The sequence below is a fragment of the Mobula hypostoma genome, chromosome X1, assembly GCF_963921235.1.
Source record: "Mobula hypostoma chromosome X1, sMobHyp1.1, whole genome shotgun sequence".
Taxonomy (NCBI): domain Eukaryota; kingdom Metazoa; phylum Chordata; class Chondrichthyes; order Myliobatiformes; family Myliobatidae; genus Mobula; species Mobula hypostoma.
In genome coordinates, this window is record NC_086128.1 from 2,217,715 (window position 1) to 2,245,000 (window position 27,286).

Genomic DNA, 27,286 nt, shown 5'->3' on the forward strand with positions numbered 1-27,286 from the left:
CTGTATCAATAGAAACAGCAGACAGAGATGCAATTGAGTTGCTGTCAGGAATGAAAGTGAGTATGAACAAAGTTGCAACATTTAAACAGAAACAGGCCTCGCCGAACAAATTGTGTTACCATTGTGGCCAGGGCTCATATGCACCAGACCAAGCAGATTTAAATGTGACACTTGCAGAAATTCAATGAAGTGGGACATATACAAAGTGCATGTCGGGCAGACAAAAATAAATGGACCACACAGGGAAGATAAAAAGACAAAAAGTCAAGGTACAGTTTCAAAAAGAGCACTAATCTGCATGCCTTTGACGAAAAGCCTGCTAATGATAAGAGTGACACTGGACTGGATAACCTTGAGATTTACAATGTAAAAACTAAAGCCTGATTTATACTTCTGCATCAACGCGTCACCGTAAGTACTGCGTTGCCGCAAACCCTACGCAAAGCTGATGCGGAACCCTACGCGAGAGCCTGCATTGCTGCAACGCGCACCTTTCCCAAAATGTAACCGCGCGTCGCTGCAACACAGAACGTAACAGCTGTGATTGGTCCGCTTGGTAGCATCGCATGTCATCCTACACTGCAATAGCTTCCCATTGGGTGACTGAAGGGCAGGGAAGGAACTCTGGCTGCAATGCTTTCCATAAAGCTTTACAGACCTCTGAAATTATGGAGGACACATTTCGCTTTTACGAAAAAAGACGCTTCTTGTTTACCCCGAGAAAGACTACCATGACCATAAAGCCTTGCGCGGGCAGGTAAGTGAGCACGTGTGCCGTGCGCGAATTGCAGAGCGACGTAGACACACCAACGTACAAGTATAAATGCTCACAACGCACGTAGGTCTCTTGTGTAGGTTACGACGTCCAGTTAATGCAGAAGTATAAATCAGGCTTAACAATAGACAAGCAATATGGCTTACACCAGAAGTGAAAAGCAAATTAATTAAAATGAAATTGGACACCAGCTAGGCTATTTCAGTCTTCCCACAAAATGAGTTTGAATGGCATAGATACTGAACTGAAGCCTGCAGATATCCAACAAAGAAGTTATACTGTAGAAAAGATAACTCCTGTGGGAATAACATTTGTAGCAGTGAAATACAACAACCAACAAGCCATAATGGGCTTGTATGCGGTAGAAACAGGAGGGCCAGCCACAATTTGTGGGGTGATGACTGGTTGAGACAACTATAAGTTGTTTGGAGATCCAGCCACAATTTGCATGTCCTGTCCCCTGCAATAGAGTCAACCGAAACCGAATTAAGACAGGTAACACTCACAACACGCTGGAGGAACTCAGCAGGTCGGGCAGCATCGTGGAAAAGATCGGTCGACGTTTCGGGCCGGAACCCTTCCTCAGGACTGTAGGGGGAAGGGGCAGAGGCCCTATAAAGAAGGTGGGGGGAGGTTGGGAAGGAGAAGGCTGGTAGGTTCCAGGTGAAAAAGACAGGTACTGGATGATGGATCCATACTTTCAAAAAGGAGATGGATAGAGCTCTTAAAGATAGTGGAATCAAAGGTTATGGGGATAAGGCAGGAACTGGATACTGATTGTGGATGATCAGCCATGATCACAGTGAACGGCGGTGCTGGCTCAAAGGGCCGAATGGCCTACTCCTGCACCTATTGTCTATTGTCTATGCCACAGCAATGTTTAAGGATGACACTGGAAAACTCAAACATATCAAGGGTAAATTCATGTTGAATGAAAATGCCAAATCCAAGTTTTGCAAAGTCTGTCCGATTCCATATAAAGTAACCAGAGAGCTCGATCACACAGAGGCTGAAGAAATTCTTTCCAAGGTTGAGTGGAGCCTATGGACAACACCAATGGTACTAGTAGCTAAGAAGAATGGGTGTGTCAGGATCTGTGGTGTTTTAAAGGTCACCATCAACCCAGTACTGAAAATAGATTAATACCCTCTGCCCAGGATAGAGGATATCTTTGCAAACCTTTCTGGTGGGAGACACTTCAACAAAATACACTTAGCTGAGGCAAACCTACATATGGAGATGTAAGAAGAGTCCAAAGTATTTCTCACAAAGGGCTTTATCGCTGTAATAGACATATTTCAGGAGTAGCATCTGCACCTGCACTGTGGCAGAAGGCTGTGGAGCAGGTGATGCAAGGCTGCCCAGGCACTCGGTGTTACCTGGATGACATCAAAATCTCAAGACAGTGTTAAAAAGATTATAGGATTATGGGTTCAAATGTATGCACTATGCTTAAAGTAAAACACAAAACTGTTCTACTGGGCTTCCTCCTGTTTCCTACAATTAGTTTTATGTTTGGAATTACAGAGTATAACCCAGTCCATCACAGGAAACATCCTCCCTGCTTCTGATCACATCTGCAAGGAGTGATGCCACAAGAAAGCAGTATCCATCTTGGAGGGATTCCACCACCCAGGGCAGGGTATGCTCTCTTCTCGCTGCTGCCATTGGAATGAGGTACAGGAGCTTTAGGTCCCAAACCACCAGGTTCAGAAACAGTTATTACCCTTCAACCACCAGGCTCCTGAACCAGTGTGGATAACTTCGTTCACCCCAACATGAAACTGAGTCCATAACCTACAGACTCACTTTCAAGGGCTCCACAACTCATGTTCGCAGTATTATTTATTATTATATTTTTGTATTTGCACAGTTTGTTCTCATCATCTTTGTTTGTGTATAGTTTTTCATCAATTCTATTGTGTTGCTTTGTATTTACTGTGAATGCCCGCAAGAAAAGGAATCTCAGGGTTGTATATGGTGACGTATATGTACTTTGATGATAAATTTACTTTGAACTTTGGTTGATTCCTTCCCTGACAAACATTAGTTAGTGATCTCATGGCAATGCAATAGGTACATTGTTACCATTACCAAGTCCTGTTTTGTTTTGAGAAACAATTTATTTAGCTATTTGAGATTTTAATCCAGTCTGCCATGGTGGGATTCAGATCAATAGTTCAGAAATCTGGTTATTAATCCAGTAGGTTAACCAGTACAATGCCCTGCAAGTTACTGAGAGCGCACAAGGTGGAGAGGTTTGTCTCTTTGTTTCCATTCTTGCCAGAAAAGATAATAATAAAAGAAGTGGGAACAGACTGGCAATGCAGAATGAGATGGGAGGTAAAAACCCTTTAATGTTGCTTCATTTCAGTCCATTTCAGGCACTGTGACCTGGCCTTCAGTATTGTGCAGTTAATTGCAATTTCCATAGACCTGTGGCTTGGGTAAAACTGGCTCCACAAGTCTGCTGAAGATCTATAGAATGGATTCAATGGCATAAACACCAGATCTCAGATGCTGGGCTCTCTAAATCCCTCTTAAAAGAGCAATAGAAAAGGCCTGAAGGCAACTTAAATATTCTAAAAAATGCCTATCAGAAAGGTGGACTCAGTGGAAAATAATCCTTGTCAGAATCAAAGCAACCTTCGGATCTTTTTGCTACATTAAAGACTCTGTGCAATGCAAGTTGTCAAAATCTGTACAACTACCAAACCAACTTTGTTGAAAGTTTCCATCCAGAATATTCACCCTTCTTTCCTCAACCAACATTTCTAAAATTTCCCCACTGTTCTTTCAAAATTCCAGCATTCTTGGCTCCGTGTCGTTCTTTTCACTTTGCCCACAGGCCTCTTTAAACAATCCAGGGAGTTTTTAAATCCATCTCATATTTCCTGGAAAGCTTTTATTAAGGTCCTGCAGGGAGTTTGTACAGGAGTCACATGGTGCTGCTGTTTTGTCTCAGCGGAGAGGGCTCTTTGCATTATGTCACACTGAACAAATGTGTTAATTATCTTCTACCTATGCAATAAACTGCTGATCTCTGTCCATTGTCTAATGATAGCCCCGGTTAGATAAAGGATGGGTTTCCCTTTAAGCACCTCGGGGTCAGTGTATTGTTCATTCTGCTGCAGCTCATTTTCCAGAGCAGCATGTGGTCCCACTTCAAAGACAGTTATCAGGAGGCTCCCATCATTGAAACTCCGGCCAGTTTTTTAAAAAAATGTTGCTTTTATGATTTCTGCATCAGTTGAAGTCGTTAAAAAATGTTGACTTGAGTCCCCAGCAATGTTATCACATATTTATGGTTTACAACCAAATGATGGTGAATCCCAGTTTTTGATATAATTCATCAGAATTCATAATTCAGCATCCAACTACAAACTGTTTCAGCTGGTACTGTCTGGCAAACGGTACCACAGCATTAAGGCCTGGACCAACAGGCTCCAGGACAGCTTCCTTCACCAGACCATTAGATTGATCAATATGCATTGATCTGATTGTGTACCTGACTGTACATACATGTATACAAAACAATTATGTATTCAATCAACACGCTGGTGAACGCAGCAGGCCAGGCAGCATCTATAGGAAGAGGTACAGTCGACGTTTCGGGCCTAAATGAACATTGAACCCATGAAAACTACCTCACTTTTTTTTACTACATATTATTTCAGTGTTTGCACTATATTAATCTATTCAATGCACATATATGTACTTAATGTAATTTATTTATTTATTCTCTATATTATCATGTATTGCATTGAACTGCTGCTGCTAAGTTAACAAATTTCATGACACATGCTGGTGATAATAAACCTGATTCTGATTCTGATTCTGGTTAAAGCACTAATTGAGAAAGGGAATGCAGTAAAATAAGCTGACCTCTAATTTTCTCCATCATATCCAGTGTACTCCGCACATAAACAGCCACACACACTCTCACATACACACAAACACTCTCTCACACACTCACACACACATATACAGACAGACAGACAGACACACACACACACACACACACACACACACACACACTCATAATTCACCCCTTTACTGCCCTCCTCTTCTGAAGACACGGACTTCTGGTGCGCTGAGTTTCAATGATTGTTGGCAGCCCTCTAAAGTTTTGCCCAATCAGCCTTTAATTATTTATTTATTAATTAATTTAGTGATTCGGAGGGAAGTAGACCCTTCCAGCTCTTCAAGCTATGTCACCCACAACCCCCAGTTTAGCCCTAACCCAAACATGGGACAACTTACAATGACCAATTACCCTACCTGGTACGTCTTTGGACTGTGGGAGGAAGCCAGAGGACCTGGGGAAATCGTTTGCATTTCTCAGGGAGGACATGTGGTGCCAGAAATGAGCTCAGGAATGTCCTGAGCTGAAATAGTGTTGCACTATCGTGATACCCATTTTATCTATTACTTAGAACTCTGGGGAGTTACACAGTCATGGGGAACTTCAAAACATACTCTGACATCGCAAAGTGCATTGTACAAAGTCAGCCACTTCAAAATGAGAACCAAGTGTGTAGTGTACAGTACACATTCTACAATGTTAGAGTTTACACTTGCCTCTAGGGTTCTCCCTGTCACCACTGAGATACGCACCATCAGGAGACATGATTGCATAGCTCACCAGAGTTCACAGTAATAGATAAAATGGACAGAATGCACTAGGACATTTATGGACTCTGCAAAGTATATGGTATATATCCTTAATTTTCTTCAAGAAAAATTAAAGTTTTACATTGTACGATGCAAGTGAATTTCTAAACCGTAGTCTTGGGAAGTTTATAGAACTCATATTGGACTTCCCAGACCAGATGTGCCCAGGTCTTGAAACGTTCTGACTTTGTTGATGAGGACTAGCTGTACAACGAACACCAGTGCATCTGTGTTAGAATCAGATACACAGGCAGCTTCAAACAGACCTGGAATTAACCTTCTTTTGTCATTGCTTTAACCTAATACATCAGAATATATTATCAGGTTGATTGGAGTGATGTTAGCTTTAGTGAGTGTACCATGGGAATCTGGGAAGCAATATTTTCCCCGATGACAGTAGTTAAGTTATTATATATTGGTTCATGGCTCTGGAACGCTCTTGTTTATCCAACTCTACTAATGTCATTTCACATTCCAAGCTCCACTGTTAGTTGGCAACTTTTTAGTGCTTCAAGATAAAAAAAAAGGACATAACAGGTGGCTAATTTATCCACAGTTAATTGGCAAGGCTCCTGGATAATACTGTTATTTAACTGTAGCCCATACCCAAATAGTGATGGAACTCCTACCTGCCATAAGGGTGATATGAGTTCAATTTCTGGCCAAAGTGATAGTCATTTAGCCTGATTAAGATCCCTTGTGAGCTCAATGAGAATTGATCTTAGTTCTAGTTGTTTTGAGAATCACTGACAGCCATTTCCTTGTGGGATTAATTCAATTCAAAGGGTCTTTTTGAGTTAGTGGTCCCAGTCAAAGCTGAGCAGAGAGTATCATAATTCATCCCAGCTGCCTTGCTTTCATAAAAGAAAAATATGTTTCATATTTCTCAAATTTTATGTATACAGCATGCCATTCAGTCTGCCAATTCCATGCCAGCTCATAGAATATCCCTAAATTATCACATTCTCCTACTTATCACCCTGAAACCTTATCTCTCTCACATGTCCATTAAGTCACCCTAATTCTCCCGCCAAACACTTATTCAGTTTGTTGTCTTTTGCACATTGGTTGTTTGTCCGTCCTGTTGGGTGAGGTCTTTCATTGATTCTATTGTGTTTCTTGGATGTATTGAGTATGCCCGCAAGGAAATGAATCTCAGGGTTGTATATGGTGACATTATATATACTTTGATAATAAATTTACTTTGAACTTTGAAGACTGGAGCAGGCCGAAGTGTTAGTCCAACTACCACATGCGGTATTACTACGTGGTGATTGGTTAAATCAGCTCCTGGTCTGATTATTCCTCAAACGTGAAACTGCTGATCACTGACCATAATGAATTGAAAGGGCATAATACCACAACAGTGACAAAGTGTTTGGGTGTGCAAAGCAAGACTGCAGCCAAGTGTCAGTGCACACATTTTGTTTTAATAGTGAAAAATGTATCCAATTGCAGGAATTGTTCCATATCTGGAATCAGACTCCAGATTAACTCTTTGAACACTGATGTGTATCTCCATTTTGGTGACTGGATATTTGTTCCTTCAAGTGAGTCACTTCCTGTCATTGCCTCTGGCTGAATCAGATAGTTCATACTCCTGATACCATATATGACCCTGAGCTAAGCTTCAACCCCTAATCTACTTCATGATAATGACTGCCTACTCACAGAGAAACACAGTCTATTTTCACCCTCCCATTGCCTGCTGCACGATTCGGATGTCACAGGGACCTGCCGAACAAAAGCGTAGAAATGGGTTTCAAGTATTACTGGATGGAAGGTAGGGAATGAACGAAAGGAAGGGAGGTAGCTATATTCATTAACAAGGATATTACAGTTGCAGAGAGAGGTAATCTGAAATAGTGAAGTCAGAGTCTATCTGTTTAGTGTTTATTACCTACAGAAATGTGACTTACTCCACTGGCTGCCAAATGGTGGGAATGAAATGATGGAGCAAACTTGCAAGGGAATTGTAGATGCATGAGATTGCTAAATACTTACTGGTATTTCCAGGTTTCAGCATCTGCAATCTCTTGTGTCTCCAGTAATGAAAGATTATATTTTGGACCGGCAGTAAATAAATGCTAGAATTCCCATGGGTCATTGCCAGGAACAATGCCTTTGCTAATGTGATTAATGATTTGAACATTAATTTGCATGGAACAATTTCCAGATTTGCAGGCCATAAGGTATAAGAGCAGAATTAGGCCATTTGGCCCATCAGTCTGCTCTGCCATTTCATCATGGCTGATTCACTTTCCTCTCAACCCCAATCTCTTGCCTTCTCCCCATAACCTTTGACACCTTTACTATTCAACCTCCACCAAAATAAACACAATGACCTGGCCTCCACCACTGTCTGTGGTAACGAATTCCACAGATTCACCATGGCTAAAGAAATTTCTCCTCACCTTTGTTCTAAACGGACTTCCCTCTATTCTGAGGCTGTGTCCTCTGGTCCTGGACTCCCCCACCATAGGAAATATCCTCTCCACATCATTCCACTCTATCTAGGACTTTCAACATTTCATAGGTTTCAATGAGATCCTCCCTCATTCTTCTCAATTCCAGCAAGTAAAGGCCCAGAGCCATCAATCACTTCTCCTACTGACACAACCGATCAACAGATGACATGTGCCTCCAAGTAAAATGAAATCAGATCTTTAACAATGGTCTCCAAAATCCTCTCAAACACTGAGGTCAGACTAACTGGTCCATAATTTCCTTTTTTCTACCTCCCTCCAGTTTTTGAATATTTGAGTGCCATTTGCAATTTTCCAGTCCTCTGGAAGCATGCCAGAATCTATTGATTCTTGAAAGATCATTACTAATGCCTCCACAATCTCTTCGACCACCTCTTTCAGAACTCTGGAGTGTGCACCATCTGGTCCAGGTGACTTGTCTACCTTCAGTCCTTTCAGTTTCCCAAGAACCTTCTTCCTAGTAAAGGTAACTTCACACACTTCTGCCCCCTGACACTCTCAAAATTCTGGCATATTGCTCGTGTCTTTCATAGTGAAGACCGATGCAAAGTACCTATTCAATTGATCTGCCATTTCCTTGTTCCCCATTACTACCTCTTCAGTGGCATTTTCCAGCTGCCTGATACCTACTCTTGCTTCTTTTTCACACTTGGTATCCTCTTTGATACTATTGGCTAGCTTACCTTCATACTTCATCTTTTCCTCCCTCATGACTTTTTTTAGAGCAATGCCCTGGTTAAGATTTTTACTGCTATGCTGTAGGTATTTCATTTTAGCAGTTCTGTAAGAGCAGTCTGATCTGCTTTTAGCATGTTTGCGTTTGAGATAAAGATAAGGAGCCATGTTGTTCAACTTAGGAATGTTCTGCAGCCAATCAGGATGGTGAAATTGGGAGAAGGTTCTAGAGGACACTCAGCGGAGAGGTTTTTGTGATGGACACTGGTGTGGGTTGAGGTCTTTCTGGCAGGAACTGGGAGAAGACAGGAGGGAAGATGACTGAGGATGCCGTCCCTGTTACATGAGGTGTTTTGTGCAGATGAATGGCTTCAAGGAGCTTCGTTGTTCAAGGTAGATTTCAAGCCACATTCGGAAGGTGGTGTGTGCTTTCATGCAGACCGTGAGTCCAGCGCATGAGTTAAAGACAACTTCAAGATGAGCTCCAACTCATGTGCACATTTGGAATGGGTTAACTATAATAGGCCCTTTTTTCTTTTCTTTCTTCTCTACTAACTGTTCAATAAAGCTGAAATTTGTAAATATACTTTCTGTATAATTGTATGCAGTGCATGATCTATTATTTCTTGCCAATGGGCAATTGAATGGGGGCCGTAGTTACACAGTATTCACTCAGGTGGGTGAGACATCCCAATTTCCCTGGCTTGGTGGGACCCAAGTCATTTGAACCTGGAGACTATGAAAGGTGGTTTTCACACTGCTGCGTCCAGATGGTGTTAGTGAGGGGCTAAAGAACTACATCTCTAGAGACGCCCAGTAAAAAGGGGTTTCATTAGTTGCCTTCTACTGGTTTTCAAAAGTTTCCCAAACCCCTAACTTCCCACTAATTTTTGCTCTATTATATGTCCTCTCTTTTGTGTTGACTTTCCTTGTCAGCCACAGTTGTGTCATCCTGCTTTTTGAACACTTCTTCTTCTTTTAGATTATCAGTCAATAGACAATAGACAATAGGCGCAGGAGTAGGCCATTCGGCCCTTTGAGCCAGCACCGCCATTCACTGTGATCATGGCTGATCATCCACAATCAGTATCCAGTTCCTGCCTTATCCCCATAACCTTTGATTCCACTATCTTTAAGAGCTCTATCCATCTCTTTTTTGAAAGCATCCAGAGACTTGGTCTCCACTGCCTTCTGGGGCAGAGCATTCCATATATCCACCACTCTCTGGGTGAAAAAGTTTTTCCTCAACTCCGTTCTAAATGGCCTACCCCTAATTCTTAAACTGTGACCTCAGGTTCTGGACTCACCCATCAGTGGGAACATGCTTCCTGCCTGCAGCGTGTCCAATCCCTTAATAATCTTATATGTTTCAATAAGATCCCCTCTCAGCCTTCTAAATTCCAGAGTATACAAGCCCAGTCGCTCCAATCTTTCGACATATGACAGTCCCGCCATCCCAGGAATTAACCTTGTGAACCTACACTGCACTCCCTCAATAGCAAGAGTGTCCTTCCTCAAATTTGGAGACCAAAACTGCACACAGTACTCCAGGTGTGGTGTCACCGGGGCCCTGTACAGCTGCAGAAGGACCTCTTTGCTCTTAAACTCAATTCCTGCGCCTTTTGAATCTCTCCCAGAAATTTCAGCCATTGCAGCCCTGCCATCATCCCTGCTGGTGTCCCATTTCAATCAATTTTGGCTAGCTCCTCTCTCATGCCTCCGTAATTCTCTTTACTCCACTGTAATACTGATACATTTGACTTCAGCTTCTCCTTCTCCTTCTCAAATTTCAGGGTGAATTCTATCATATTATGATCACTGCCTTCTATGGACTTCTTTACCTTTAGCTCCCTAATCAAAATGGTTTCATTACCATTGACACCCAGTTCAGAATAGCTGATCCCCTAGTGTGCTCAACAACAAACTACTCTAAAAAAGCCATCTTGCAAGCTTTCTACAAATTCTCTTTCTTGGGATCCAACTCGATTTTCCCAATCTACTTGGATATTGTAATCCCCCATGACTATCATAGCATTGTCTTTTGATATGCATTTTCTATCTCCCATTATAATTTGGGTATACAGTACACATCCTGGGTACTGTTCAGAGGCCGATATATAACTCCCAACAGGGTCTTAGACCATAGACATAGGAGCAGAATTGGGCCATTCAGCCCATCGAGTCTGATCCCAGATCCCACTCAACCCCATACACCTGGCTTCTCGCTATATCCGAGGATGCCCTGATCGATCAGGAAACGATCAATTTCTGCTTTAAATATATCCACGGACTTGGCCTCCACTGCAGTCTGTGGCAGAGCATCCCACAGATTCACTACTCTCTGGCTAAAAAAATTCCTCCCAACCTCTCCGTTCCAAAAGGTCGCCACTCAATTTTGTAGCTGTGCCCTCCAAGTCTGGAATCCCCCACCATAGGAAACATCTTCTCCACATCCACCCTATCAAGTCCTTTCAACATTTGGTGGGTTTCAATGAGATCCTTCCACACTCCTCTAAATTCTAGTGAGTACAGACCCAAAGCTGCCAAAAGCTCCTCATATGTTAACTGCTTCGTTCCCAGAATCATCCCCATGAACCTGCTCTGGACTCTCTCCAATGACAACACATCCCTTCTGAGATATGGGGGCCAAAATTGTCGATGCTTCTATAAATGGGAAAAGGGGTGGAGATTAGCAGGCGATGGCACCTAACGGCAACTCCTTTGCTTGCATCTTCAGAAACAGCTCTATTTCTATCTTTGATATCTCTTTTTTTCCTTTTCAGGGTTCTTTTGAAGACCCTGACCTGGAGTTACATGCTGACTTTGGTTCTTTGCGGAAATGGGACCCGCTCTCAGGGTCTCACGACTGGCCGCTATTCAATATACCAAGGACGCGGCCTAGAAGATTGGTGCGCCTTCAGGGTGCTGGATTTTCGTGGCTCTGAAAGCAGGCAGACTCGAGGTTGGTGCCACTGCCTGGTGTGTCGTGGGAGTACATGGAAGATCGTAAGCAGCAAGCTGGCTGCTGGCTGTGTGCCCAGAGACCCGAGTTCTTTGGGCACAGAGCTCGGAAAAAGCGATACAACAGACTTTTAACATCGTAAATCAGTGAGTTATTTGTTATGTTTCTCCTCTTGCTGTGAAACGGGGACACCTCTTTTTCCTTTATTAGGGAGAGAGAGAGAGAGCCTGTGGTATGTAGAATTACCGGGTGAATGAGTAGTCTTTGGGGTACTGCAAGTCTGTGTCTTTATTGTTGCTTTGCTGCACGCTTGAGTGCTCGGTGGGGGGGGGGGGAGGCGCTGATGTTTTTTTTGCTGGTGGGGAGGAGATTGTTGCTTTGCTGCTGCTTACACTGGAGGGAGGGAGCTTTAGGGTCCTAGCATTTACCTGTCATTCATTCTTTGGAGGACTCCTCTGTTTTTGTGGATGTTTGCAAAGAAAAAGAATTTCAGGATGTAAATTGTATACATTTCTCTGACATTAAATGTACCTTTGAAACCTTTGAAAATGTTGCTTGACCTACTGAGTTCCTACAGCATTTTATGTGTGCTGCTCAGCCCTATCAGTCGGTTCCCATCTCCTGCCAAATTATTTTAAAGCACTCCCAACAGCTCTAGCAAACCTGCTTGCAGGAATATTGGTCCCCCTCGGGTTCAGGTGTAACCTGTCCCTTTTGGACAGGTCATACCTTCCTCAGAAGGAATCACAATGATCCAGAAATCTGAATCTCTACCCCTTGTACCAGTTTGTGAGCCACTATTTATCAAATCATCCTATTCTTACCCTCAGTGGCACATAGCACAGGCAGCGATCCAGTTAATACTGCCCTTGAGGTCCTAGCTCTCGAAATTCCCTCTCCAGGATCTCCTCACCTTTCCTAGCTATGTCACTGGTACCAATATGTACCAAGACTTCTGGCTGCTCACCTCTCCCTTTACAATGCCGTGGACCTGATCCGAGATGTCCCTGACCATGGCACCTGGGAGACAACAAACCGTCTGGGTGTTTATATCACACCCCCAGAATCTCCTGTCTACTTCTCTAACTATAGAATCTCCAATCACCACTGCAGTCCTCTTCTCCCACTTTCCCTGAGAGGGTGGTGAGAGTGTGGAATGAGCTGCCAGCACAAGTGGTTCATGTGAGCTTGATGTTAACATTTAAGAGAAGTTTGGATAGATACACATCGTAGGGATATGGAGGGCTATGCTCCTGCTGCAGATCAATGGTAATAGGCAGCTTAAATGGTTTCAGCATAGACTAGATGGGCCAAAGGGCCTGTTTCTGTTCTTCTTATGACTCTAGGACTCTATGACCCCTAAAAAAACATGACAAACACCCAATGCGCAGAGAGAAAGAAAAAAACAAATTGTGTAAACGATAAAAGAAAGCAAATAGCATTTAGAATGAAAGTGAGACTTACAGACACTAAGCCCGGAGCAGCCGGAGCAGGCCCGCAGCCTCAGCCTCGGTTCAGCACAAAGTGGCGTAAACGTCACAGAGCAGCGACACTTGCCTCCGCTCCAGACACCCGGCCATTTCAATCCTTCTGTTCTGAGCATAATATTTATTTATTTTGTGAAACATCACAAAGTAGGACCTTCCAGCCTTTGCCAGTCACACTGCCCCTGCAACTCCTGACAAACCCAATTTATCCCTAATCTAATCACAGGACAAATTGCAATGACTAATTAACCTACTAACTGGTATGTCTTTAGAATGTGGGAGGAAACCAAAGCACTCGGTGTAAAGGCATGCAATCCACAGAGACTACTTACAGTGGACACCATGATTTGACTGCGAACACCAACACCCTAAACTGTAATAGCAATGTGCTGACTACTGTGCCATCATGGTCATCTCAAAAAATGTGAAGGCTTTGCAGAGAAGAAGAGATTTGCTAAAATGTTTGCAGGGTTGTGGGGCTTTAGTTATGTAGGTAGTCTGGAGAAGCTGCCATTCTTCTCTTTGTTAGAGTGGTGAAGGATCTGAGAAAGCATATTGTAAATCATGAAAGATATCAATAGAGCAGGCAGAGTAATTGTTCCCATCAGCACAGGAGGAAGAAATGGAGAAAATAGAAAGGTAATTGGCAAAATACCAATAGGTCCCAAGGAAATTTTCTCTGACTGAACAAATGGTGATGTTTTAAGTTGTACTTACAGAAGTAGTAAAAAGGGCAGATTTGATTGCAGCATTCAAAAAAGAGCTGGGTAAACTGACAAAAATTTACTGGGCCAATAGGATGGGAAGGAGGCTAGGAATACATGGATTGCTCTTGTATGAAGCTGATAAAGACTCTCCAGGGCGAGTGCCTTCTTCTGTATGATAACAATGAATATGTGCTGACAATATCTAATACCACACAACAGTCCACTCAACCATTACACCCTTTCCTCATGCAGCTGTCTCCCATCGACCACAGCCCTCCATATCCCTATCCATGTACCTAGCCAAACTTCCCTTAAACGCTGAAATCGAGCTTGCATGCACCACTTGTGCTGGCAGCTCATTCCACACTCTCACAACCTTCTGAATGAAGAAGATTCCCCTCATGTTCCTCTTAAACTTTTCACCTTTCACCCTTAATCTGTAGCCTCTGGTTGTAGTCCCACCCAACCTCAATGGAAAAAGTCTGCTTGCATTTAACCTATCTATACCGTTCATAATTTTGAAAACCTCTATCAAATCTCCTCTCAAGTTTCTATGTTCTAAAGAATACAGTCCTAACCTATTCAATCTTTCCTTATAACTCAGGTCCTCCAGACCCAGCAACATTCTTGTAAATTTTCTCTGTACTCTTTCAACCTTATTTACATCTTTCCTGCACAAAACTGCACAAAATATTCCAAATGAGGCCCCACCAACGACTTATACAATTTCAACATAACATCCCATCTCCTGTACTCAATGCATTGATTTATGGCCAATGTGCCAAAAACTTTCTTTATGACCCTATCTACCAGTGACACCACCTTCAATGAATTATGTACCTGTATTCCCAGGTCCCTTTGTTCTACCACACTCCTCAGTGCCCTACTATTCACTGTGTAACACCTATCCTAGTTGGTCCTACCGACGTGCAAAACCTCACATTTGTCTGCATTAAATTCCATCTGCCATTTTTCAGCCCATTTTTCCAGCTGGTACAGATCCCACAAAGCCATGATAGCCTTCCTCACCGTCCACTATACAAATTTGGTGTCATCCACAAATTTGCTGATCCAATTAACCACATTATCATGCAGATCAGTGATAGAGATGACAAACAACAAAGGACCCAGCACCGATCCCTGTGGCACACCACTAGCCACAGGCCTCCACTCAGAGAGGCAACCCTCGACTACCACTCTCTGGCTTCTCCCACAAAGCCAGTGTAGCCAGTGTATAGCTCATCGAGTCGGAGGCCTTCCCAGTGACAAATGGCGTCAAACAAGGCTGCGTTCTTGCCCCGACTCTGTTCAGTATGGTATTCTCTGCCATGCTGACAGATGCCTTCCGTAACTACGAAGAAGGAATCCACGTCAGGTACAGGACTGACGGCAGGCTGTTCAACCTTAGGCGCCTGCAGGCAGTTACAAAGGTGCGAGAGACTGTCATCAGAGACTTGTTGTTTGCTGATGACTGTGCACTCAACGCCAGCACAGAGCAGGAGATGCAGCATGAAATGGACTGCTTCTCACAAGCCTGCGACAACTTCGGTCTCACTATCAGCACCAAAAAGACTGAAGTTATGTACCAGCCTGCCCCAGGAAAGCCATACCAGGAGCCGCGCATCACGGTGAAGGGCCAGAACCTCCAGGCAGTCGACAACTTCACCTACCTGGGCAGCATACTCTCTCGCGCAGTGAACATAGACGCTGAGGTCAACAACAGGATTGCTAAAGCCAGCGCCGCCTTTGGGAGACTCCGTGAGAACGTCTGGGAGCGGAGAGGACTCAGCCTTACCACCAAGCTGAAGGTCTACTGTGCAGTGGTCCTTACCACCCTCCTTTACGCCAGCGAGACCTGGACTGTCTACAGCAGACACGCCAAACAGCTCAACCACTTTCACCTGAGCTGTCTCCGCAGACTCCTCCACATCAGGTGGCAGGACAAAGTCCCCGACACGGAAATCCTGGAACGAACTGGGCTCTGCAGCGTCTACACCCTCCTGCTGAAAGCCCAAGCCAGGTGGGCTGGACATGTGGTCAGAATGCCAGACAGCCGATTGCCTAAGCAGCTGCTGTACGGAGAACTATGTCAGGGCAAGCGCTCAGTCGGGGGGGCAGAAGAAACGTTACAAAGACTGCCTCAAAGCATCCCTCAAAGGCTTGGGTGTCGACATCAACACGTGGGAGACGCTTGCCCTCGACCGTCCAGCTTGGCGCAGCAAGATCACCACAGGAGTCCGTGCAGCTGAAGTCAGGCGCATCATCGAGGCACAACGAAAGCGTGCTGTGTGCAAGGCCCGAGCAGCATCCACTGCCACGACAGCACCCACCCACTTGTGTCCCACATGTGGGCGAGCCTTCAGGGCCTGGATTGACCTCATCAGTCACCTCCGGACCCACAGCCACCAATCTCCCATTTGACTTTGAAGCCATGGTCATCTTCGACTACGAAGGACGAACAACAACATCCTGAATGCTGTGTGACTTAGCCTTTTTGACCAACTTCCCATGTGGCACCTTGTCAAGTGCCTTACTAAAGTCATGTCGACAACACCCACTGTCTTGTCTTCATCCACTTTCCTGGTAACTTCCTCAAAAAGCTCTATAAAAGTGGTTAGATATGACTTACATGCACAAAGCCATGCTGTCTATCCTTAATCAGTCCATGTCTATCCAAATACTTATGTATCTGATCTCTTAGAATGCCTTCCAATAACTTTCCCACAATGGATGTCAGCCTCACTAGCCTATAATTTCCTGGTTTCAGTTTAGAGACTTTCTTAAACAGAAGAACAACATTGGCTATCCTCCAATCCTCTGGTACCTTTCCCATCGCTATGGATGTTTTAAATATCTCTGACAGGGCAACTTCCGAAGTTGCCTCCTACAGGCTCTGAGAGAACACCTTGTCAGGCCCTGGGGATTTATCCACTCTGATTTGTCTCAGGGTAGGAAACACCTCCTCCTCTGTAATCTGTATAGGGTCCATGAAGTTGATGCTGCTTTGCCTCACTTCTATAGACTCTCTACCTGCCCGCTGAGTAAATGCAGATGGAACGATCTCATTTGAGATCTCCTCCGTCTGTTTTGGCTCTACACATGGATTACCATTCTGGTCTTCCAGACGACCAATTTTGTACTTTGCAATCCTGTTGCTCTTAACATATCTGTAGAATCCCTTAGGATTCTCCTTCACCTTGTCTGCTGGAGCAACTTCATGCCTTCTTTTAGCCTTCCTGATTTCTTTCTTAAGTGATCTCTTGAATTTGGACAATCCACGGCAGGTAGTGCATTAAAGAGCTACCTTTTAATCAGGGTGGCAATCGAGATTTTAAAGGTAAAGTTTCGTGGCAATTTATGAAAAAGAGCATTTGAAATTGATCAGCAAGAGCAAATTAAAGGAAGACAGTGGCAAGCGCAGCGGCCGTTGTCTGAGTGGACAGAGTCTGAGTGGTGATCTTGAGGCTTTAGCTCTTCAAAGCTTCAGTGAAGAGAGGCTTCACTCAGAGAAAGCAAAGGGAAGGAAAGCTCAAGGTTAAGTTTTTTGTCCGTCCCTTCTTTATATCTGCTGAGCTAGGACAGCAGAGATGCCAGGCGGGGTAGTTGAATGCCCCCCTTGCGGGAAGGCAGTGAAACCTCCAGTGTCCTGGTGACTACAACTGTGAGAAGTGCGTCCAGCTGCAACTTCGAACAATCCGCATTAAGGAGTTGGAGCTGGAACTGGATAAACTCTGAATCATTTGGGAGGCTGAGGGGGTGATAGATGAGGTAGTTACACCCAAGGTGCAGGACACAGTCAGGAAGGGGAAAGGAGTTAAGGAGCCAGTGCAGAGTACCCCAGTGGCTACCCCCATCAACAACTTTGGATACTGTTTTGTGGGGGGGGGGTGGTTGACCTAACAGGGGAAAGTCACAGTGGTTGGGTCTTTGCACTGAGTCTGCCTCTGTGACTCAGAAGGGAAGGGGGAGAAGAGACATTCAGTGGTGATAGTGGATTTGTTAGGAGAACGGATAGGAGGTACTGTGGGCAAGAATGAGATTCCTGGATGGTATGTTGCCTCCCGGGTGCCAGGGCCCGGGACATCTCAGATCGAGTCCTCAGCATTCTCAAGTGGGAGGGTGAACAGACAGAAGTCGTGGTCCATGTAGGCACCAATGACAAGGGTAGGACGAGCGACAAGCTTCTGCACAAGGAGTTCAGGGAGTTAGGCATTAAGTAAAAGGGCAGGACCGCCAGGGTTGTGATCTCAGGATTGCTACCCATGCCACGTGCTAGTGAGGCCAGAACTAGAAAGATTATACAGTTTAATACGTGATTAAAGGGTTGGTGTAGGAGGGAGGGCATAAGATTTTTGGATCATGGAGCTCTCTTCCAGGGAAGGTAAAACCTGTGCAGAAGAGACAGTTTGCATCTGAACTAGAGGGGTCCAATATCCAAGCTGGAAGGTTTGTTAATGCTGTATGGTGGGGTTTAAACTAGGGTTGCAGGGGAGTGGGAGCAACAGTGCCAGAACAGATAGTGAAGAGGCTGGGGAAGCAGATGTTGCTAAGACCTCAGACAAAGTCAGGAATCAAAAGGTTGAGCATGTGTCCTGAGCTGCATATATTTCAGTACAAGAAGTGTTGTAGGAAAGGCGGATAATAGAGCTGAAGATGAGGCAGCTGGTTTACAAACAGAGGCAATGTGTAGTGAGGAGAGGCTGTTGATAGGACAAAATTGCTGTCAACAGGATGAGTTGCAATGTAGAAGGCAGACAAAATGCGCACAGTGTACTGAATAAGGGTAGATGACCTTGTAGCACAGTTGCAGATTGGCATATATGACTTTGTGGGCATCACTGAATCATGGCTGAAAGAAGATTATAGCTGGGAACTTAATGTTCAAGGATACACATTGTATCGAAAGGACAGGCAGGAAGGCAGAAGGGGTGGTGTTGCTCTGTTGGTAAAAAGTGAAACTAAATCATTAGAAAGAGGTGACATAGGGTTGGAAGGTGTTGAATCATTGTGGATAGAGCTAAGGACCCTGCAAGGGTAAAAGGACCCTGTTAAGAGTTGTAATCAGACCCCAAACAGTAGTAAGGATGTGGGCTACAAATTACAATGGGAGATAGAAAATGCATGCCAAAAAGGCAAAGTTACAATAGTCATGGGGGAGTTCAACATGGAGGTCAATTGGGAAAGTCAGGTTGGTGCTGGATTCCAGGAAGGGAAATTTCTGTAGTACCTACAAGATGGCTTTTTAGAGTAGTTCATGGTTGAGCCCACTGGGGAAATCAGCTATTCTGGATTGGGTATTGTGCAATGAATCAGAATTGATTGGAGAGCTCAAGGTAAAAGAACCCTTAGGGGAAGTGATCATAATATGATAGAATTCACCCTGAAATTTGAGAAGGAAAACCTAAAGTTAGATGTATCAGTATAACAGTGGAGTAAAATGAATTACAGAGGCATGAGCGAGGAGTTGGCCAAAATTGATTGGAAAAGAACACTGGCAGGGATGACAGCAGAGCAGTAATGACTGGTATTTCTGGAAGCAAATAGGAAGGCACAGGATATATACAACCCAAAGAGGAAGAAGTATTCTAAAGGAAAGATGACACAACTGTGGTGAACAAGAGAAGTCAAAGCCAACATAAAAGCCAAAGAGAGAGCATAACACAGTGGGACTTTAGAGGACTGGGAAGCTTTTAAAAACCAACAGAAGGCAACTAGAAAACTCATTAAGAAGGTAAAGATGGAACATGAAAGTAAGGTAGCCAATAATATTAAAGAAGATACTAAAAGTTTCTTCAGATACATAAAGTGTGAGAGGGAGGTGAGAGTGGATACCACACCGCTGGAAAATGATGCTGGAGAGGTAGTAATGGGGGGCAACAAAATGGCAGATGAGCTGAAAAAATATTTTTAATCAATCTTCTCTGTGGAAGACTCTAGTAGTATAGTGGAAGCTCCAAGTGTCAGGGGTCATGAAGTGTGTGAAGTTACCATAACTAGGGAAAAGATTCTTGGGAAACTCAAAGGTCTCAAGGTAGATAAGTCACCTGGACCAGATGGACTATACCCCAGGGTTCAGAAAAAGTTGGCTGAAGAGATTGTGGAGGCATTAGCAATGATCTTTCAAGAATCAGTTGATTCTGGCATGGTTACAGAGGAAGGGAAATCTGCAATTGTCACTCTACTCTTCAGGAAGGGAGAGATGCAGAAGACAAGAAATTATAGGCCACTTAGTCTGACCTCAGTGGTTGGGATGATGTTGGATTCGATCACTGAGGATGAGGTCTCAGGGTACTTGGAGGCAGATGATAAAACAGGCCATAGTCAGCAGGGTTTCCTCAAGGGAAAGTCTGCTGGAATTTTTTGAAGAAATAACAAGCAGGATAGACAAAGGATAATCAGTTGATGTTGTGTTTTTGGATTTTCAGAAGTACTTTGACACACATGAGGCTGCTTAACAAGCTTTGAGCCCATTGTATTACAGGAAAGATTCTAGCATGGATAAAGTAGTGGCTGACTGGGGGTAAAGAGAGTCCTTCCTGGCTGGCTGCCGGTGACTAGTGGTGTTTCGCAGGAGTCTGTATTGAGTCCAATTCTTTTTATGTTATATGTCAATGATTTGGGTGATGGAATTGATGGCTTTGTTGCAAAGGTTGTGAATGATACAAATATAGATGGAGGTGCAGGTAGTTGTGAGGAAGTAGAGAGGCTACAGATTAGGAGAATGGGCAAAGAAATGGCAGATGAAATACAGTGTCTGGAAATGTATGATCATGCACTTTGGTAGAAGAAATGAAAGTGTTGACTATTTTCTAAATGAAGAGAAAATGCAAAAAACTGAGGTGCAAAGGAATTTGGGAGCAACACACATCAAAGTTGCTGGTGAACACAGCAGGCCAGGCATCATCTCTAGGAAGAGGTACAGTCGATGTTTCAGGCCGAGAACCTTTGTCAGGACTAACTGAAGGACGAATTAGTAAGAGATTTGAAAGTGGGAGGGGGAGGGGAGATCCAAAATGATAGGAGAAGACAGGAGGGGGAGGGATGGAGCCAAGAGCTGGACAGGTGATTGGCAAAGGGGATATGAGAGGATCATGGGACAGGAGGTCCGGGAAGAAAGACAAGGTGGGGGGAACCCAGAGGATGGGCAAGGGGTATAGTGAGAGGGACAGAGGGAGAAAAAGGAGAGTGAGAGAAAGAATGTGTGTATAAAAAAAAATAACGGATGGGGTACGAGGGGGAGGTGGGGCATTAGCGGAAGTTAGAGAAGTCAATGTTCATGCCACCAGGTTGGAGGCTACCCAGATGGAATATAAGGTGTTGTTCCTCCAACCTGAGTGTGGCTTCATCTTTACAGTAGAGGAGGCCGTGGATAGACATGTCAGAATGGGAATGGGATGTGGAATTAAAATGTGTGGCCACTGGGAGATCCTGCTTTCTCTGGCGGACAGAGCATAGGTGTTCAGCAAAGCAGTCTCCCAGACTGCTTCGGGTCAGTTACGGAGAATAATATGTTGGGGTTACGGAGAATAATATGTTGGTATTTGGGATTTGGGAGTCCTTGTGCAGGATTCCCTAAACGTTAATTTGCAGGTTGAGTCAGTGGTGAGGAAGGCAAATGTGATGTTAACATTCATTTCAAGAGGACTAGAATATAAAAGCAAGGATGTAATGTTGTGAGCAGCTTTGGGGCCTTTATATTGGAAAAGTTATGCTGAAACTGGAGAGGGTTCAAAGGAAGTTCACAAAAATGATTCCAGGAATGAATGGCTTGTCATATGAAGAATGTTTGATGGCTCTGGGTTTGTTTTTACTGCAATTCAGAAGAATGAGGGGTGACCTCATTGAAACCTATTGAATGTTGAAAGGCCTTAATAAAGTGGATGCGGAAAGGATGTTGCCTATGGTGGGAGAGTCATAGACAACAGGACACAGTCTCAGAATAGAGGGGCATCCTTTTAGAATGGAGCTGAGGAGGAATGACTTTAGCCAGGGAGTGGTGTATCTGTGGAATTCTTTACCACAGGCAGTTGTGGAGGCCAAGTCTTTATGTATATTTAAGGCAGAGGTTGATAGATTCTTGGTGGAACAGACCTGATGGGCCAAATGGCCTAATTCTTCTCTATATTTGTACTCCATAAGCTCTTTATTTGTTCTTACTTGTCAATACTTGCCATGCCCCTCCTTGTTTCTCTTAACCAGGGCCTCAATATCTCTTGAAATCCAAGGTTCCCTATATTTGTTCTCTTTACCTTTTATTCTGACAGACACATACAAGCTTTGTACTCTCAAAATTAAATTTTTGAAGGCCTCCCACTTTCCAAACACACCTTTGCCAGAAAACAGCTTGACCCAATCCACATTTGCCAGGTCATTTCTGATACCATGTTTGAGTCTCACTACACACCAGTTTTTAAACAAAATAACTCATCCTCAGCATTATTACTCCGGTTCTTATCCCCCTGCCAAATTACTTTAAAACCTTCCGAACAACTCTAGAAAACCTGCCCGCAAGGATATTGGACCCCTCTGGTTCAGGTATAACTAGCCTCTTTTTTACAGGTCATACCTTCCCCAGAAGGGATCTCAATGATCGCGAAATCTGAACCCCTGCTCCTTGCACTGATTCCTCAGCCACAGATTCACCTGCCAAATCATCCCATTCCTACCATCATCAGCACATGGCAAAGGCAGTTCTCCAGAGAATACTACTCTGGAGGTTCTTTTCAGCATTCTACCAAGCTCCTGAAAAGATATTTCAGCTTGTCTATCTATGTCATTGGTGCCAATATGTACCAAGACTTCTGGCTGTTCACCAGCCCGTTTGAAAATGACAAGATCCGAGTCATCCCTGACCCTGGTACCTTGAAGGCAACCTAACATCCGTGTATCTCTATCATGCCCCCAGGAGCTTGTCTCTGTCCCCTTGACTGAGGAATCTCCTATTTTGGGCCCTTATCTATGAAGGGATGTGTTGATATTGGATAGGGTTCAAGGGAGGTTCACGAAAATGATTCCAGGATTGAAAGGCTTATCATATGATGAGCATTTGATGGGACTAGGCCTGTACTCACTAGAATTTAGAACAATGGGGGGGGATCTCATTGAAACATATCGGACTTTGATAGGCTGGATGTGGAGAGGACGTTTCCTATCGTGGGTAAGTCTAAGACCAGAGGGCACAACCTTACAGGGCATAAATGGGACGTCCATTTAGAACAGAGATGAGGAGGAATTTCTTTAGCCAGTGGGTGGCGAATTTGTGGAATTTGTTGCCATAGGCAGCTGTGTAGGCTAGGTCATTGAGTGTATTTAAGGCAGAGAGTGATAGATTCTTGATTAGCCAGGGCATGAAGGAATATGGGGAGAAGGAGGGAGTATGGGGTTGAGAGGCAAATGGATCAGCCATGGTCAAATGGCAGAGCAGACTTAATGGGCCGAATGGTCTTATTGTCTTATAATCAGTGGGAATCCTTGGGAAATAGTGGCAGAGTTTGGAAGACCTTCTTTGAACTTGTAACAGGTTTTGATTATTGACCTTGGCCAAACCATCATAAAGGATCCAAATGCCCTGAAATTTTGTCTACAGATCTGTTTTCCCTGCCTAAGGGTGGATATTGTCTTAACCAGTTGTTCACTAGATCAGTTCCCAGGGTGATTGTCCTGTAAGGACAGATTCAGCACATTGAGCCCATGTTCTCCAGAGTTTTGAAAAATGTGAGATGATTTCATTGAAGTATTCAAAACCCTCATAGGCCTCAACAGTGCAGATGCAGGGATGATAATACCATCATTCCAAATAAACTGATTCCTAGGCTCCGGAACCTGAGCCTTAGCACTCAGATCTGCAGCTGGATCTTCAACTTCCTCACAGACAGGACCCAGGCTGTAAAAATAGGGGACAAGCTCTCCTCTACAATCACTCTGAGCACCAGTGCCCCACAAGGCTGTGTATTCAGCCCCCTGCTGTACTCACTGTACACCCAAGATTGTGTAGCCAAGTTTCCATCAAACTCAATATATAAGTTTGCTGATGACACCACAACTGTAGGCCGTATCTCGGGTAATGATGTGTTTGAGTACAGAGAGGAAATTAAGAACCTGGTGGCATGGTGTGAAGACAATAACCTATCCCTCAACATCAGCAAGACGAAGGAACTGGTTGTTGACTTCAGAAGGAGTAGCGGACCGCACGACCCCATTTACATCGGTGGTGCGCAGGTGAAACAGGTCAAAAGCTTTAAATTCCTCGGGGTCAATATCACAAATGACCTGACTTGGTCCAACCAAGCAGAGTTCACTGCCAAGAAGGCCCACCAGCGCCTTTACTTCCTGAGAAAGCAAAAGAAATTTGGCCTGTCCCCTAAAACCCTCTAATTTTTATAGATGCACCGTAGAAAGCATTCTTCTGGGGTGTATCACAACCTGGTATGGAAGTTGTCCTGTCCAAGACCGAAAGAGGCTGCAGAAGATCGTGAACACGGCGCAGCACATCACACAAACCAATCTTCTGTCCGTGGACTCACTTTACACGGCACGCTGTCGGAGCAGTGCTGCCAGGATAATCAAGGACACGACCCACCCAGCCAGCACACTTTTCATCCCCCTTCCCTCCGGGAGAAGGCTCAGGAGCTTGAAGACTCGTACGGCCAGATTTGGGAACAGCTTCTTTCCAACTATGATAAGACTGCTGAACAGATCCTGACCCGGATCTAGGCCATACCCTCCAAATATCCGGACCTGCATCTCGTTTTTTTGCACTACCTTACTTTCCCTTTTCTATTTTCTATTTATGATTTATAATTTAAATTTTTAATATTTACTCTCGATTTGAACTCCAGGGAGCATGAAGTGCAGAATCAAATATCGCTGTGATGATTGTACGTTCTAGTATCAATTGTTTGGCGACAATAAAGTATAAAGTAATTCCTTCTGTCGGGAAAAAGGTGACAGAACAAAAAGGTTCCAGTGTGTTTAGAACCAGGGGTCAAAGCCTCAAACAAGAGGTCAGTCTTTTAAAACTGAAATGACAGGAAAGTTCTTGAGTGGAAACTCAGTGGTTGAGCATTTGAAGACAGAATTTAACAGACTTTTGCTTATTATGTGAATTGAAGCATATGCGTGTATATTTATGGTTCCAAGGTTGTCAAGCCCAGGAGTGGTAGTGGGGACAAGCTCCCACTACCTAAAAGTGCTCCTCACAGCACGTGCCTCAAATAGCCTCTGACAACCAAATCCAACTCCTGGCCTTCTCGTATGGCTTAGCCTCTAAGCCTGGTGGAACTGTTTCTACTGACAGGAGAAGGGGTGAAGGTGGGTCCTGGTGCCTTAAAACCAGTGCTTCGGGTAGATGGAGCTCGTCAGCCAGGAAAGACAGTCCATCTAAGGGAGGGAAAACTCTGATTTCAAACTACCGCTGCCTTGAGGCCATATCCACTCATGGGAAAGGCTTCGGGAGTAAACCCTGAGGACAAATCCGGAGCTGGAGTCCCTAAGGCAGTCCGACGTTGCCTTCAACCTCGTTCTGGCAGCTCCTGCGATGACACTGGTGTCAAGCTGTATCTGCTCTTGCCCTTCCCTTGGACAACATCGGTGACGTGGAGAGGGGAGACTTGCTGCATGGGCAACTGCTGGTCTTCCATACAACCTTGCCCAGGCCTGCTCCCTGGGGTTCCGAGCGCAGATCTTGTAAGACGCACGGATGCCACCACCACCATTTGAATTGAAGGAAAGTGTCAGTGATGTCAATGATTAACCATGGCCTTATAGAATTGGTGGAACAGGGATGAGGGCTGAATGTATCCATTCATGTTCAAACTGAAAATAAAAATGTTGTTCCCCTTAATTTTTTATCATTAGGATGCAGTAACAGAAGCAACATTTTCGCAAAGTCAGATAACCTCAGGGGTCCTTTAATTTAAAACCCTGGACCCATGTCTCTTCAGCACACAAACATGTCTTGATACTGGCCCACAGGAGAGCTCATCTTGTAGAGAGGGGAAGAATAATGACAAAGCTAATTCAATAAGGTGAACTCTCCCTCTGGCTCTGTGTACCAGTGGATTTTGTTTTCATTATAATATTGATCCGAGTGTGTGCATCGTTTGTTCTGCCACCAGCAGTGAAGACACTTCTCATTATTTCTCTTCCCTCCAGTCATTGTATGGAACCACTCTCTTCTGCTGAATATCCCATCGATTCTTTCAGGCCAGTGAAGTGGCAAACCATGATGCTGTGGTTGGTGTAGTGACAGTGAGAAATTTAAACATGCAAGCTGCAAAAGACCAACATTCTGTTTCTGTTTGCCAAGGGAAATCACATCTTTGTGGCAATGATCCATATGCAGCAACTGATATTTACATAATGGGTATCTCATCTGCATAATTCAAATCAAACAACAAATAGGATGCTGAAGAAACTCAGTAGGTCTGTACTTAATCCAGATGAAGGGTCTTGACCCAGAATGACAACTGTTTATTTCCCTTCACAAACGCTGCCTGTCCTGCTGCAATCCCCCTGCTTCAGATTCCAGCGTGTGCAGTCTCTTGTGTCGCTGTTGAAAACAGAGCCCTGCCGTCACTGGTGGCCACTTCTCAGAGGAACGGATTGATGATGTCAGGAGACTGCTGATGTTGGAATCCGGAATGAAAAACAAACAGCTGGAGGAACTTAAAAGGTCAGGCAGCTGCTGTGGAGGCAGCCAGATGATCAATGTTTTGGGTCTAAACCCTGTACCCGGACTAATAGTGGAGAGTGGAGAGTGGAGAGAGGAGAGAGCTGAGGGGAAGTTGGCAGGTGACAGGTGAGACCAGGTGAGGGAAGTGGATGATGGGAGTGAGAGACAGTGGCTGGTAGTTGGCAAGTGGAGACAGTAACATCAGAATCAGAATCAGGTTTAATATCACTGGCATAAGTCATGAAATTTGTTAACTTTACAGCAGCAGTACAATGAAATACATGAAAAATAAATATAGAGAAGAAAACTGAGTAAACATTAAGCCTATATATTACTACTAAAAAGTTAAGTTAAAATAAGTAGCTTGCACACACCCCAATCTGCTAATTAAATTTGCTACATTAATTGGACTTATCTCAAATAATAATGAGGCAGCCTACAGAGAAGAAGTCATCATCCTGACACAGTGGTGTCAAGAAAACTACCTCTCCCTCAATGTCACAAAAAAAAAAGAAGCTGGTTGTAGACTACAGGAGGAATGGAGACAGGCTAACCCCTACTGACATCAATGGATCTGGAGTTGAGAGGGTGAACAGCGTTAAGTCCCTCAGCATAAACATCACCGAGGACCTCACATGGTCTGAAAAAAGCACAAACAGCGCCTCTTTTACCTCAGATGGTTGAAGAAATTTGGCATGAGTCCCCAAATCCTAAGGACTTTCTACAGGGGCAGAATTGAGAGCAGCTTGACTGTGTGGGAACTGTACTTCCCTCAATCGCAGAGAGTGGTGCGGACAGCCCAGTGCATCTGTAGATGTGAATTTCCCACGTATTTGAAGGATGTAAG

The 27,286-nt window shown here is 44.2% G+C and overlaps 1 long non-coding RNA gene across 1 annotated transcript in view; it reads left to right on the top strand.

Moving 5' to 3' along the window:
- Positions 1-27,286, top strand: part of LOC134340357 (uncharacterized) — a 110,599-nt gene that overhangs the window by 62,402 nt on the left and 20,911 nt on the right. The window contains exon 2 of the long non-coding RNA XR_010016530.1: positions 11,394-11,718. This is a non-coding gene — a long non-coding RNA (uncharacterized LOC134340357). The remainder of the gene's footprint in view (positions 1-11,393; positions 11,719-27,286) is intronic.